General features: G+C 33.3%; 1 long non-coding RNA gene across 1 annotated transcript in view; it reads left to right on the top strand.

Moving 5' to 3' along the window:
* Nucleotides 1-13,921, top strand: part of LOC135964558 (uncharacterized) — a 35,925-nt gene that overhangs the window by 11,042 nt on the left and 10,962 nt on the right. The window contains exon 2 of the long non-coding RNA XR_010577044.2: nt 10,084-10,250. This is a non-coding gene — a long non-coding RNA (uncharacterized lncRNA). The remainder of the gene's footprint in view (nt 1-10,083; nt 10,251-13,921) is intronic.

Below are 13,921 nucleotides of genomic sequence, written 5' to 3'. Positions count from 1 at the left end.
CGGATCTATTTAGGTGAATTATACTAGAGTGCTTCCTGACCTTGAAGGCTATTTGGCATAGCGATGGATTCCAGGTCAAGGAATCCCTTTCTCCAGAGGGAGAATCAGAAGGATGAAGGGGATTTAGGAAGTCATTGAGGCATATGAAAATTGATCTCTGTTTTAAAGAGTAAGGCCCTTGAGGAAGAAATGCCATGACTTCATTCCAGTGTCTAACATCCTCACTCGTTACTCATGTCTAGCTTGGTGTGATAGCTTCAAATCCTTTCCTTATTTTCTCTTCTAGGTTGAGGCAGAGAATAGTCAGCCAGGAACTTTAAACTTCTTAGTTACTCTGAGGGTCAGTATTCAATCAGCATTCACATCGTCTTTTGCAGCTCAATATTCCCTTTTTTGTAAACTTTACTCGTAAACATTACTTCCTAATCTTTTAATTGTCAGTGTGGTTCTCCTTTGAGAAAGTTTTTTTTTTTTTTTTTTTTTTTAAGACTTTCATATCTGTCTGTACTTTGGAGACCCAACCTGAACACGATTATCTAATAAGAATTTTAAATGCTGAACATCGTATACCAGTTGCTTCTGAGTTTGTAAACAGTTTTACTCCTGTTAATATGATTCAACATCCCACACTTTTTAATTTTTTAAAAACAGCAATAACATGAGTTATGTATACTTACATTTATTTTGCTACATTTGTTTTCTTTCATCTTGTTTTTTCCTTAAGTCTGTAATGTAATTCTGGGCATACAGTAAAATACATAAAGTGCGAAGCATCATGAAGCATGAAAGAATGATCAGTGTTCTAATGAGTACATTTTATATAGGTGTTTGTGGGTTGTTGGAAAGATACAATTAGATAATTTATGTTGTAGTTCTTTATAACTTGAATACACTCTTGCATCAAGATCATATGAATATAATTTGAATGTTAAAATATTATATTCAAATATTCAGTATTCAATATTTAACCTGTAGTTCATAATAATTTTGAAATTCTTTGTTTTGAACAGTATGTACATTCAAGAGCTGGATTTTCTAATTTGTTTATTGTTAGTTATTAAAAGCATATCTATATGCTTATGGCAGAAAATAGTATTTTTTGAAACAGTGTAATAAAGGTAAATGTCTCCTGCCACCTCCTCTGATTCCCAGTACCAGTCATTTTCCAGGTGTAACTATTGTCAATCATTTTTTCTGTTTTCTCCTGTGTTACACAAATGGTGTTATATTGTATATATTAGTTACCACCTTGTTCTTTTACTTTTTCTCCGTTGTATATGGTACCTTAACATATACACAGACTCTGACCACTTCTAAACCTCTTCTGCCATCATCCCATCCCAAACGATCATTGCTTGTGAATTATTGCAATTGTCTTCTAATTTGTTTCCTTGCTTCCACTTTTGCCCCCCACCCCAGTTCATTCTCCTCACAGCAGGTGGAATGATCTTTTAAAAACATAAGACAGATCTGTCATTTTCTTGCTTTTAGCCTCTCATTCAGTGTTAAAACCAAATCCTGAGAGTAAGCAGCCCAGGAGCTCTCTGTGCTTGATTTCCTACAACTTCTGTGGCATTATTCTAATATCTTTATCATTATCCTGCAAATTCTTTCAATCAACCCAGCCTCCCTACTTTCCTGAAATAGGCCAGGCATAATTCCTTCAAATCTGTGCCCTGTGTTTTATCTGCTCAGAGTGCTCTCCCTTCTAATGTCCACGGAGTGAATTCTCTCACTGCCTTCTCATCAGAATGTGGATGTCAACTTTCCAGCAGGGACTTGATTAATGGCAACATAAGCCCGTGTAGACATAAGCCCCTTTCACTCATATTGGGATCTCCCTCGCTGTTCTGGCACAGGGTGTGGGGCACAGGGTAATTACATTTCCACTCTGAGAGTCGGGTGAGGCCATGTGACTTCCTTTGGTCAATACAGTGTAAACAGGAGTGACAGGTGGAAGCGTTTAAAAGTCAGTGGGTGATTCTCCATGACCCGTCTTTCCTTGCCTTGACACCTGCTGGAGACACCACCACATGGATCCCTGAGTGATCGCTGCATAGAGCTACGGCTCTCCATATGAAAATCACTGGACTAGGGAGTGAATGAGTGGTATTCATTCTGGTTTTTTTCTTTTTTTTTTTTGAGATGGAGTCTCGCTTTGTCGTCCTGGCTGGAGTGCAGTGGCACAATCTCAGCTCACTGCTACCTCCACCTCCTGGGTTCAAGTGATTTTTTCTGCCTCAGCCTCCCAAGTAGCTGGGACTACAGGCGAGCGCTATCATGCCTGGCTAGTTTTTACATTTTTAGTAGAGATGGGGTTTCACCGTATTGGCCAGACTGGTCTCAAACTCCTAACCTCAGAATCTGCCTGCCTCGGCCTCCCAAAGTGCTGGGATTACAGGTGTGAGCCACCACACCTGGCCAATTCTGTTTTATACAAAAAAGATTTTGGGGTTTGTGACCAGAGTATAACCTAGTTTACCCTGGCTTATGCGTTGCCACCTTTCTTCCTCACTGTCCTTAAGCTCCTTAGGATTCTCCAAAGCACTTAAACTGACATATTTGTTTATGATCTGCGTATACCTCTTAGAGGACAGGAACTTTGTTTTTTTCACTGTTGTATCTCAATATGTAGAAAAGTACCTGGAATATAGTAGGCATTCCATTAGTTATTTGGTAATTTAATAAATGAACTCTGTAACAACATAGTATGATCATTCTACATCAGCATGCGTAAGGTCTGCCTTATTTGTTACTCCATTGTATGGATGTGTTGTAGATTGTATGGATAGGTACAGATGACTATGGTATTATTTTTATTTTTGTCTTTATATTAAAATATGCTATAGTAGAACATTTTAAACTATTTCCCCACAAGAGTATGAAATTTTATCTTTAGGATAAATATCAAAAGCATTTAGAATCAAGGTATAAGTTAATTTTTATTTAAATTTTAATTTTCTTGTATATTGCCAAATTGCCGTGAAAAGTGACTGAAGCAAACTAGAGAACATGACTGTGTAAGAATATGAATAGATTATATGAGAGTGAATAGCCCAGAGGAAGAAATATTTGTGATGTTTAAAGTTTGTCAAGTGGACTTGACATTGAAGTTTGGACTAAACTGGAAAATCTGAGGAAAACATGTGTCTGTGCGTGTGTGTGTATAAAGGTGTTGATTCTATCCATACATATGAATGTCCCTGATAATGTCACCATTCTCTTCCTCATTAAAAATACATGTAGAATCTCATTTGGTTTGTGATTCTGATCAGTGTTTGTCAAATGTTGCTCTGTCGAACATGATTTGCATGGATACCGATGAGGCCATGCAAAAAGGTTATGCCGAGAAAGCTTGAGACTCTTAGTCATTCAGAAAGTAGGTTATTACCCTTGTTGCATAAAATTCACAAGGTATATTCTATATGTCCATTCCAGCTTAGATAGATTTAACTGTTTTACTCATTCTGAGAAATAAGAACACCCCAATAAGTAACTCAGCAAACAGTAAATGATTTGCCTAAACTCACACAGGAAGTCACCAGTATACAAGAATAGAACCAAAAGTTACTGATTCCCTGTCCTTTGCTGATCTCACTAAATAATTTGTTAAAGCACTTCAAAGCCTTTCTTTCAAAGTCAATTGAAAACTTTTCATGAAAGTCCCAACATCTAAAATTCACCTTCTAAAGGAAGACTATATTTAAAAAGTGTTGCTAGAAAACAAATGTTGCAATTTTATGTTGCTGTGCTCCTCTTTGCAAGTGTCAGCCTCTTACCTGTGTTTCCATTCCTTCTGCTTCCTGCCATACCCTTGGGGCAAGGTAGGGAAGGAGCTGTCTAAAGGGAGAGACCTAGTGAGTCTGTCCAGGATACCATTCCATCTGCTATTCTGTCCCAGTGCCAGGAGGCATTGAAAAATTAGTCATGTAGTCAATGAGTGACTGAAACAAAAAAGATACATTTACAAATAATGCTGGGAGAAGAGGAGAATGGGGAGTGACTGCTCAATAGATAGGAGATTTTCCTTTGGGGCAATGAAAAAGCTCCAGAACTAGATGTTGGTGATGTTTTTACAAAATTGTGAATTTAATGCCTCCAAATCATATACTTTAGAATAAATACAATGGTAAATTTTATGTTATGTGTATGCTACCACAATAAAAAATTTAAAGAAAAAATTTTCAGTTAAAAATCATTTGCTTCTTACCTCCTATCTGAGAAACAAAATGTTATCTGATAATAAGGATCTATTTTGACTGTTAGCTGTTACTTCAGGTAAATTTGCAAATGGAGATATTTTAAATCAAATGCACATGTTATTCCCACACAGAGGCTTTACAAATTCTTAGTTTATTATTTTAGCGTTGATTAGTTTTTGCCCATTCTAGAGCTTCATATAAATGAATTCATTCAACATGTACATTTTCGTATAAGGCTTCTTTCACTCAGCAGAATGCTTTTGAGATTGTCTTATTTAGTCATATTTTTTCAGGACTAAAATAAAGCTAACACCAGCAAGCCTTTAATGAAGTCCTCCCTGTGCTTACAAAAATGGCATTACTTAAATCTGTCGTCTCAGAAAAATACTAGCCATGAAATCCAGGCCTCATCTAGGGATAAATAAAGTTCTTCTTCAGGAGATCAAGCCCTAGAAGAACATGTATTTGGGAATTTTACATACATCATGACGATGCTGAAAGGTACAGCCCATGTTTGTTTTGCTCTGAGCCCTTGGAATTGCATACAGGTGTTTGTTCTGGAGTCAAAGTTGTAGTATTCCCTCTGAAATCAGTGAGAGCTCCTGCTTAGATCAGGCTTGTGAGGAATGGAGCAAAACCAAATACAGGCAAATTCCCATCCTTTGCCCATTAAAGACAAAAACAAAAAAGCCAAAAAACAAACAAACAAAAAAAACCATGCATCTGGTTCCAATGATGGGTACCAAATCTTCTGTCTGGATATTTTATCTTTTCTTGCTTAAAGTGTGAAGTATCACATTCTTTAAAAGCAGCATGATACACTTAAAATACTGCAAGTCCCGTTTTCTAGATAAAATTGCAATCACAGGGAGAGTTGACAGAGTTGAATTCTATTACTAAGTAGTTGTGTTCAAGCTTCAATTCAAGTACTTCGTTTACTTTAAATGACCTGATGCAAATATATGATTTAGATCTTTAAGTAAGAACTACAGAAGCTCTGCCAGGCTCCATTATTTAGTCTTGAAAGTTCCATTATTTCCAGACATCCCAAAGTAAGAGTCTGCCAAGAAATGGGAGGAACAGAAGGTCCTATCAAAAGGTGTCCTGCCAGGGAGATGACAAGACGGATATAATTTCAACACCATCCTAATTTGCTTTGCTGACCAAAAAGAGAAGATTCCGGCTTTCTCCTTCAACAAGATCCTCCACAACAGAGAACTTTATTTTAAATCCTGTCAACTGAGTTCTCCTCCTACTCCCCATGTATGCCTGCATTTTCCAGGTGCAAAACATTAGTTAAATTTTGAAAATGCTTTCTATGGGTTTTGGGGTGACTGTGACAAAAAGGGTATTTGGGAAATAAAGCTTAATTTGTTTTTACCTTGATGGAACTCATTTATAAATGTATTTTTTAAATTAAATTACGCCATTACAGACTTTTTTTAAAGTTTTAAAGTAATGTTGTGCTCTAGGCTGGATATCAAAGTAGTTTCTTAGAGAATGTGAGACATATCTGTTTTTGGAGATGTTTAAAGTGGACTAGATTTTCATCTGTCTAGATGAAGGACAACACAGTTTATAGCAGGATGTGGAATTAGATGACAGTACAATTAATTACATTGAATTATTTGCAAATACATTATAAAAAATAAATAGTGTAATTTTCCACCAAATAATAAATTGCAAAAATATTTTTAAACGTATTTTCTGGAATAATGGCAATTAATTTACCAAATTTTTGAGTTGTATATCAATGTTTTAAAAGCATTTTCTTTAATTTCTTTTTTATAGTAGATAATAAACAATATATGAGGTGACTTACTGACCTCAGTTAAATTTAGAGAAAGGTTAATTTTAATTAAATCAATATTATAACTTTATATTTTTACTAGAAATTTACCACTTATTTTACAGCTTACTTTTTTAATCATGCTTTTTCCTCTGTGAATTTTTTTTTTTTTTTTTTTAGATGGTCTCCCTCCCTTTTAGAGTCTGGTCGGTTATTTTGCAGAATGTCTCTGTGCTGCATTTACCTGATGCTTTCTCAGTATTAGACTAAAGTTATGCCCTTTTGCAAGAACATCACAGAAGTGATATTTTGCCCTTTTCAGACATCATGAGGTACATAATGTAAATTGGTCTCATTACTGATGATTTTTTACTTCAATCATTTGGATAAGGTAATGTCTCTCAGGTTTATCCACACTAAAATTATAATTTTTCCCTTCATAATTAATAATTATCTTGTAAAGAGATACTTCGAGACTACGCAGATATGCTATCTCATTGTATTTCTATTTGCTAATTTCAACCTCTATCAATGATTTTTGCGTGCAACAGTCATTAACATTGTGTTTTTCAAATGCTGTTTTTTATTTCCATTATTCTTTTTACGTGTATAAATTGGACTTCTATTGTAAGGAAATTTTGTCTTTTCTTCATTTATTATTTATTTTTAGTTGATATTAAATGTTAACATCTTTTTCAACTTCAAGGAATTAATATATTTTTCTAATTTTTTTTTTTTTTTTTTTGTTTTTTGAGACGGAGTCTTGCTCTGTCGCCCAGCCTGGAGTGCAGTGGCCGGATCTCAGCTCACTGCAAGCTCCGCCTCCCAGGTTTACGCCATTCTCCTGCCTCAGCCTCCCGAGTAGCTGGGACCACAGGCGCCCGCCACCTCGCCCGGCTAGTTTTTTGTGTTTTTTAGTAGAGACGGGGTTTCACCGTGTTAGATCAGGATGGTCTCGATCTCCTGACCTTCTGATCCACCCATCTTGGCCTCCCAAAGTGCTGGGATTACAGGCTTGAGCCACCGCGCCCAGCCTAATATTTTAAACTGAATAGTTAACTCATTTATTTTGAGCCTTAATTTTTTTCTTTTTTTTAATTGCTACGTAATAACTGTTCATATTTTGGTAGTGCATGTGATACAATTTGATACATTGATATAATCAAATTAGGGTAATTGGGATATTCATTTTCTTAAATGATTATCTTTTCTTTATGCTAGGAATAGTTGAAATATTTTCTTCTAGCTATTTTGAAATGTGCAGTTGATTAATGTTAACTATAGTCACCCTGCTGATGTACGAAATACAAACATTGAAGCTATGATTTTTCCTCTGAGACTTTCAATTTTTTTTAAAATATAGTCTCTTTTAGGTAGATCTTTTCTGGGATTTCATTTTAAAATATTCCTTATGAAGTTATTTTATATTCTGTATCAGTTTGTCAATTTCTAACAAAATCTAATGTGAATTTTAATTAGGATTACATAAAGATTTATAGTATACTTAGAGAATAATTGCTATCTAACTATATTGAATATTAAAATCCATGAACATAGTATTTATATTAATTTATTAAATTCTTTTATTCCTTTTGCAAAAATGTATATACTTTATTGTACATGTCTTGCATATATTTTATTAAATTTATACCTATTTTTGATGCTATTCTAAGTGAAATTTAAAAAATAATCTCTAGTTCTTCATAGCTAGTATGTAAAGCTACAATAGATTTTCATATTTTGTTCTTTTATCATATGACCTAGCTAAATTTCCTTGTCTGTCTTAGTAGTTATTTTATAAGATTCCTTAGCAATTTTAACATACATGATAATGCTGAGTGCTAATATATATAGTTTGTTTACCTCTTCCTTTCCAATATATAAGAATTTATTTCTTTATCTTATTTTATTGCTCTGGCTTGGATTTCCATTTCAGGGTTGACAAAAGGTGGTAAAAACTGTTATCCTTGTCTTATTTCTAATCTTTGGGTGAAAGTATTTAATCTGTAACCATTAAAAACTGAGGTTAGGAGTAGATATTTCATAGTTACCTTTATTTGGATGAGGAAGTTCCTGACTGTTCTATTTGCTGATTTTAAATTATGAATAGATTTTCAGTTTTGTTAAGTTCTATAATAGTCATCATCTAGATGGTAATTCATTTGTTAAATTGTGGAACAACATTGATCTTCGTATGTTAAAACAACCCTTCAGTTCTAGGACAATCCCTACTTAGTCAAAATATTTAAAAATACATATTGCTTGTTTCCAGTTTGAATATATAATGCTGATTTACTAATTGTTTTAAAGGATTTTAGTCTGTAATTGATTGTAGGTTTTTTCCCCCCTGTAATGGTTTTGCCTGTTTTTGATATCAGTATAATGATGATGTTAAATGAGAAATTGGGAAGTGTTCTTTTTCTATATTTTGAGAGATTATGGGTTAAAATTGTTGTTTCTTCAGTGTGTGTTTGAAAGAAATAGACAGTGAAGCCATTTTGGCTTGTAGTTTTTTTGTAAGGAAGATTTTAAGTGACAAATTCAATTTTAAACAATATAACTATGTTTGGACATTGTATTTCTTAAGTAAATTTTGGTAGCTTGCATCTCTTAATGAATGTGTCCACTTGATCTGTTTTGAAATAAATTGGAATAAAGTAATTAATAAAATTCCTTATTATAATTTGCTGTCTGTAGGATTGCTAATGATGTCTCCTCTTTATGCACAATATTGGTAAATCTTTTTTCTATTTTTCTGAACCAATCTAGCAGAGTTTCATCAATTTTATTGATCTTTATAAATGCTTATATTACATTTAAAAATTGTCTCAGTGGTTTATTTTATTTGTTTTTATTTATCATTATTATTACCTCCACTCTACTCACTTCAGTAGTGCTTTAGCTGCGTCCCACAAATGTTGATATGTTGTGCTATTCTTTTCATTTCGTTCAAAATATTTTCTGATATTATTTATGATTGCTCTATTAACTCATGAGTTTTTAAAAATAATGTTGTTTACTTTTCAGACCTTTGGATATTTTCCAGATAATTTTTTATAGTGATTTTTAATGTTATGCCATGTGGTCAAAAACATACTCTGTATGTTTTTAATTAATTCATTAATAATTAATGAAATTTATTAAAGAGATAAATTCATACATGAATTTATTAATTTTTTTAAGTGTAACCTGTGTTCTCTTCAATTAAATGTTCTAAGGGTACTTGATATGAATATGTTTTATTTTGTGATGTGGTGTGCTGTTCTATACATATATCAATGTTGATTTGGTTGGTAGTGTTTTTTGTTTTCTGTATACTTACTGATTTTCAGTTTTCTTGTTCTATTAATTATCAGAGGTCTGTTAAATTTAAAATTAAAATTTTAGTCTTTTCTGTTTCTGTATTCATTTATTAGGTTTGCTTGATTTATTTTGAAACTGTAATCATGTACATACACATTTATATTTGTTATGAGTTGATTCTTTTATTAAGATGCCCTTTTTATGTCTCACAATATTTCTTGCATGGAGACTACTGTGTCTAATATTATTATCACTATTCCTTCTTTCTTGTGATTACACAAGAAATATATTGTTTTGCACAATTGCTTCTTACCTCCTATCTGAGAAACAAAATGTTATCTGATAATAAGCATCTTTTTTGAGTGTTAGCTGTTACTTCAGGTAAATTTGCAAATGAAGATATTTTAAATCAAATGCACATGTTATTCCCACACAGAGGCTTTACCAATTTTTAGTTTATTATTTTAGCATTGACTAGTTTTGCCCGTTCTAGAGCTTCATATAAATGAATTCATTCAACATGTACATTTTCGTTCATGTTGCACAATATATATTTTCTGCACAATATATATTTTTGCACAATATATATTTTTGCACAATATATATTTTTTTCACTTTCTACTTAGTGTACCTTTGTGTTATGGACTGAATTGTGCCCTTCCCTCAAATTCATATGTTGAAATTCTAATCCTCCAAGGTGACTATAATTGGAGAAATGACCTGTAAGGAGATAATTAAGGTCAAATTAATCTATAAAGGTGAGAACCTAATTCTAATCCTGTTTTTCAGTGGTATAAGAAGAGGAAGAGACACCAAAGACCTTACTCTCTTCTTTTGTGCAAAGAGGACTGGCCAAGTGGGGACACGGCCAAGAAAGCAGCCTGCAAGCCATTATGGGAGACCTCACTGGAAAACAATACTGGCACCTTAATCTTGGACTTCCAGACCCTGCAAAGGTGAGAAAATAAATTTCAGTTGTTAAAGCCACCCTTTCTATGGCTGCTCAAGCAGACTAATATATTATATTTAAATATTTAAAGTGTATTTCCTATAGATAGCATGTAGTTGGGTCTTGCTTCTTTGGAAAAATATAATCTTAAAATCTCCGTCTATGATTGTTTAGATTATTTATATTTAATATTAATATTAATATTGTTTGGTTTATCTACTATTAGGTTGTTTTCCATTTGCCTGTCGTCTTTGTTTTTGCCATTTTTCCAAGTATTATTTTTTACCACCTTTTAGTATTCTATCTAATCTCTTCTCTTGGCTTATTTACTCTTTGATACAGTTTCACTATGTCCCCATCCAAATCTCACCTTGAATTCCTATGTATTGTGGGAAGGACTATGTGGGAGGTAATTGCATCATGGGGCAAATGTTTCTTAAGTTTCATGAGATCTGATTTTAAAAGGATAATTTCTTGCACAAGCTTCCTTCTCTTGTCTGCTGCCATGTAAGGCTTGTGTTTTACCTTGCACCATGATTGTGAGGCCTCCCCAGCCATGTGGAATTGTAAGTCCCTTAAACCTCTCTCTTTTGTAAATTACCCAGTCTCAGGTTGTCTTTATCAACGGTGTGAAAATAGACTAATATACTCTTCCTTTTTTGTTTCTTTTAATTTCTAGTGGTGGCTCTGGGATTTGCTTTATGCATTTTTGTCCTTTTCACAGCCTGTCTTCAAATTCAATTATATCACTTCATTTATAATGTAATTACCATAATATGCTGTATTTTCCTTTGCCTTTCCCATCATTGGTGCTGATTTTGTTGTACATCTTCCTTCTGTATATGTTACAAATATCAATATATTGCTACTTTTTTGTTTTTCAAATAAATATGAAAATTAAAAAGATAAGAAAATATTTTTATATTTACTAATAAGCTTATAATTTTCAGTGCTTTCTATTCATTTTGTAGATCCAAGTTTTCATCTCGTATTGATTTCCTGTAGCTGGAAGAACTTCCTGTAGCTTTTCTTTCATTACAAATTCTCTCTGCTTTTGTTTGTCGGAAATGTTTTCATGCTGCTCTCATGTAAGAAAGATGTTTTCATTGGATATAAATTCTAGTTTGACTTTTTTTTTCTTTCTCCACTACAGAGATGTCAGTTTTCTATGTGTGCTGTCTTGGATTTTTTTCAGATGAGAAATTACTGATTAATCTTTACATTGTTCGACTTTGTGTAATGAATTTTTTTTCTCTGATTCATTGTTTTTTTGTCAATTCGATTATGATGTTTGCTTGTGTGTTTTCCTGTTTTGTTTATCCAGGTTTTCTTTCATGGAGCTTTTTGAATCTCTGGTTTTGTAGATGTTATTGATTTTGGAAAATTTAGCTATTTTTTTATAATATATTTTCTGTCTCTTTTCTTCTTGTACTCATACATTATGATAAACTGCTTTATATTTTCCCACAGGCCAGAGTCTCTTAGTTTCTTTTTAATTTTTTATTTTTGTTTTGATTTTCTACCTTTTTGTTCTCTACGCTTTGGTTTGTATTATTTCCATGGTCATTGACTTATATTCATTGGTCTTTTCTTTGCCACGTTCAGTCTGCTGCTAAAACCATCAAGTGAAGTTTTTGTTTCAGATATTGTATTTTTCCTTTCTACTAGTTCCATTTATTTCTTTTAAAAATCTTCTGTTTTATTTCTCGTTATATTCATATTTCCCTTTAGATCTTTGAATATATTTGTAGGAATTGTTTAATTCTTGTCTGATAATGTTGGCATTTTTGGTCTTTCTCTACTTGTTGAATTTTCAATTGATTATGTGTCATATTTTTCTGCTTCTTCACATAATGTTCAAAGCATTCACTACCCAATAAAACATTATTTGATTTATGTGATTTTTTTATTGGGTAGTGAACGTGTTTAATTTTTGTTGTTGATGCTAGATTTAATTGTTTCCAGTATTTTGGTTTAATGTTTTATAATTTGTTTTCCCAGTCTGTTAAATTACAAGTGAATTAACTTAGTATTTTTGGTGCTTGGTTTATGTTTTGGTTAAAGTAGATCTAGAATAGTCCTTACACTAGAACTAATTTAGTCTTCTTACTAAAATGAGAAGTGTCTATTGAATGTCCTCAATGTTCACATGAGAGTTTTTATCCTTACTGGTTGGAAATTGAATATTTTTTTAAATTGCCTATGATCTCTAGAAATTTTAAACTACATTCTACCTGTGCACAGCTTAGATTGTAGCACAGATTCACAGGAATGCTGATTTCTAGAACTAATTATCTGTATATCACTCATTCCTGATTTCTACCATACAAATCCCACTCCTTTCGGCCACCTCAAAGTATAATGTATATCTTCTTAACTTAGTGAGCCCACGTGTTCTATTTATGGACTCTCCTTCCTGTCCAGAAAGTTCCTTCTGGCCAAAACTAGGGCAATTGTAGGCCTCATCTTCTGGGTTCTTCTCAGGGACCCAGGCCTGCTCTATGTATTGTTCGATATTTGAAACTCTTGTCTTATGGATCTTAGGTTGTGAAGTCATATTTGGCTGATTTTAATTTGTGTTTATTTTCCTGTAAGATAAGAGTGCAACAAACCTGAGATCAATTTATCTCCATTTTAAGATCCCTGGCCTAATACAGAAATCTCAAATTCTGCACCTTCATTGTGCACCCACCTCATGATTATTCCTATTTTGGTAGAGCTTATTTAGTCTTTCCTCCTCAGATAACTCTTTTAAGTATGTTTATTGTCAACCATTTTGAACTCAGCTTTATTTTTTTATAGGTGGTATATGTGGCTGGCCCTAGAAGATTTACTTTTTTTCCAAGAAAGTGCAGTGTTACAATAAAAAGCATTTTTATGAAGGATCTAGTTGTGTATAACAGGAAGAGCTTTCAAATTATTTTATTCATTATGTTGCTGAGCTTGAAATTCTTCTGAATTTTGACTATTAAGTCAATTTGTAGATATTTTAATGTTATATTTGGATTTATGTTTGTGTTTTTTAAATCATGTAGTTAGTTAATTTCACGTTTCTCCCAGTTTCCTGTCTCTTACTGTGTTAATTTTATGTTTCTTTTTTGTTTCCACTAATGTTAATTTTATGTTTCTTTTTTGTTTCCACTAAGAGTTTGGGCATCCTGATGGTTAATTTTATACATCAACTTGCCAGAGCCGTGCTGCCTAGATATTTAGTCAAACATTATTCCAGATACTTCGGTAAAGATGCTTTTCTTTTTAGATGAGAATAGCATTTAAATCTGTGGATCTTAAGTAGACTGTCCTCCATCATAAGGGGTGGGCTTCATATAGTCAGTTGAAGGCCGTAATAGAACAAAAGCTGACCTTTCCAGAACAAGAGGGAATTCAGCTAGCGGACTGCATTTAGACTTCAGTTGCAACTTGTCCTCGAGCCTCCAGCATGCTGATCTATCCCAACATATTTGGACTCCAAGTCTCTACAGTCACATGAGCCAATTCCTTAAAATAACTCTCTCTCTCTCTTTCTTTGCGCACACACACGCATACACACACGCGCCCATACACACACACGTGTGCATACACACACACGCGCATACACGCACACATACACACACTGTATTGGTTTTGTTTCTCTGGCAAATCCTGATCAATGCAGGGATGTATATTTAAGTGATATTA

The sequence above is a fragment of the Macaca fascicularis genome, chromosome 8 (genome assembly GCF_037993035.2).
Source record: "Macaca fascicularis isolate 582-1 chromosome 8, T2T-MFA8v1.1".
Taxonomy (NCBI): domain Eukaryota; kingdom Metazoa; phylum Chordata; class Mammalia; order Primates; family Cercopithecidae; genus Macaca; species Macaca fascicularis.
The sequence above is the reverse complement of the archived record's forward strand: the minus strand, read 5'-3'. Positions and strand labels throughout refer to the sequence as shown.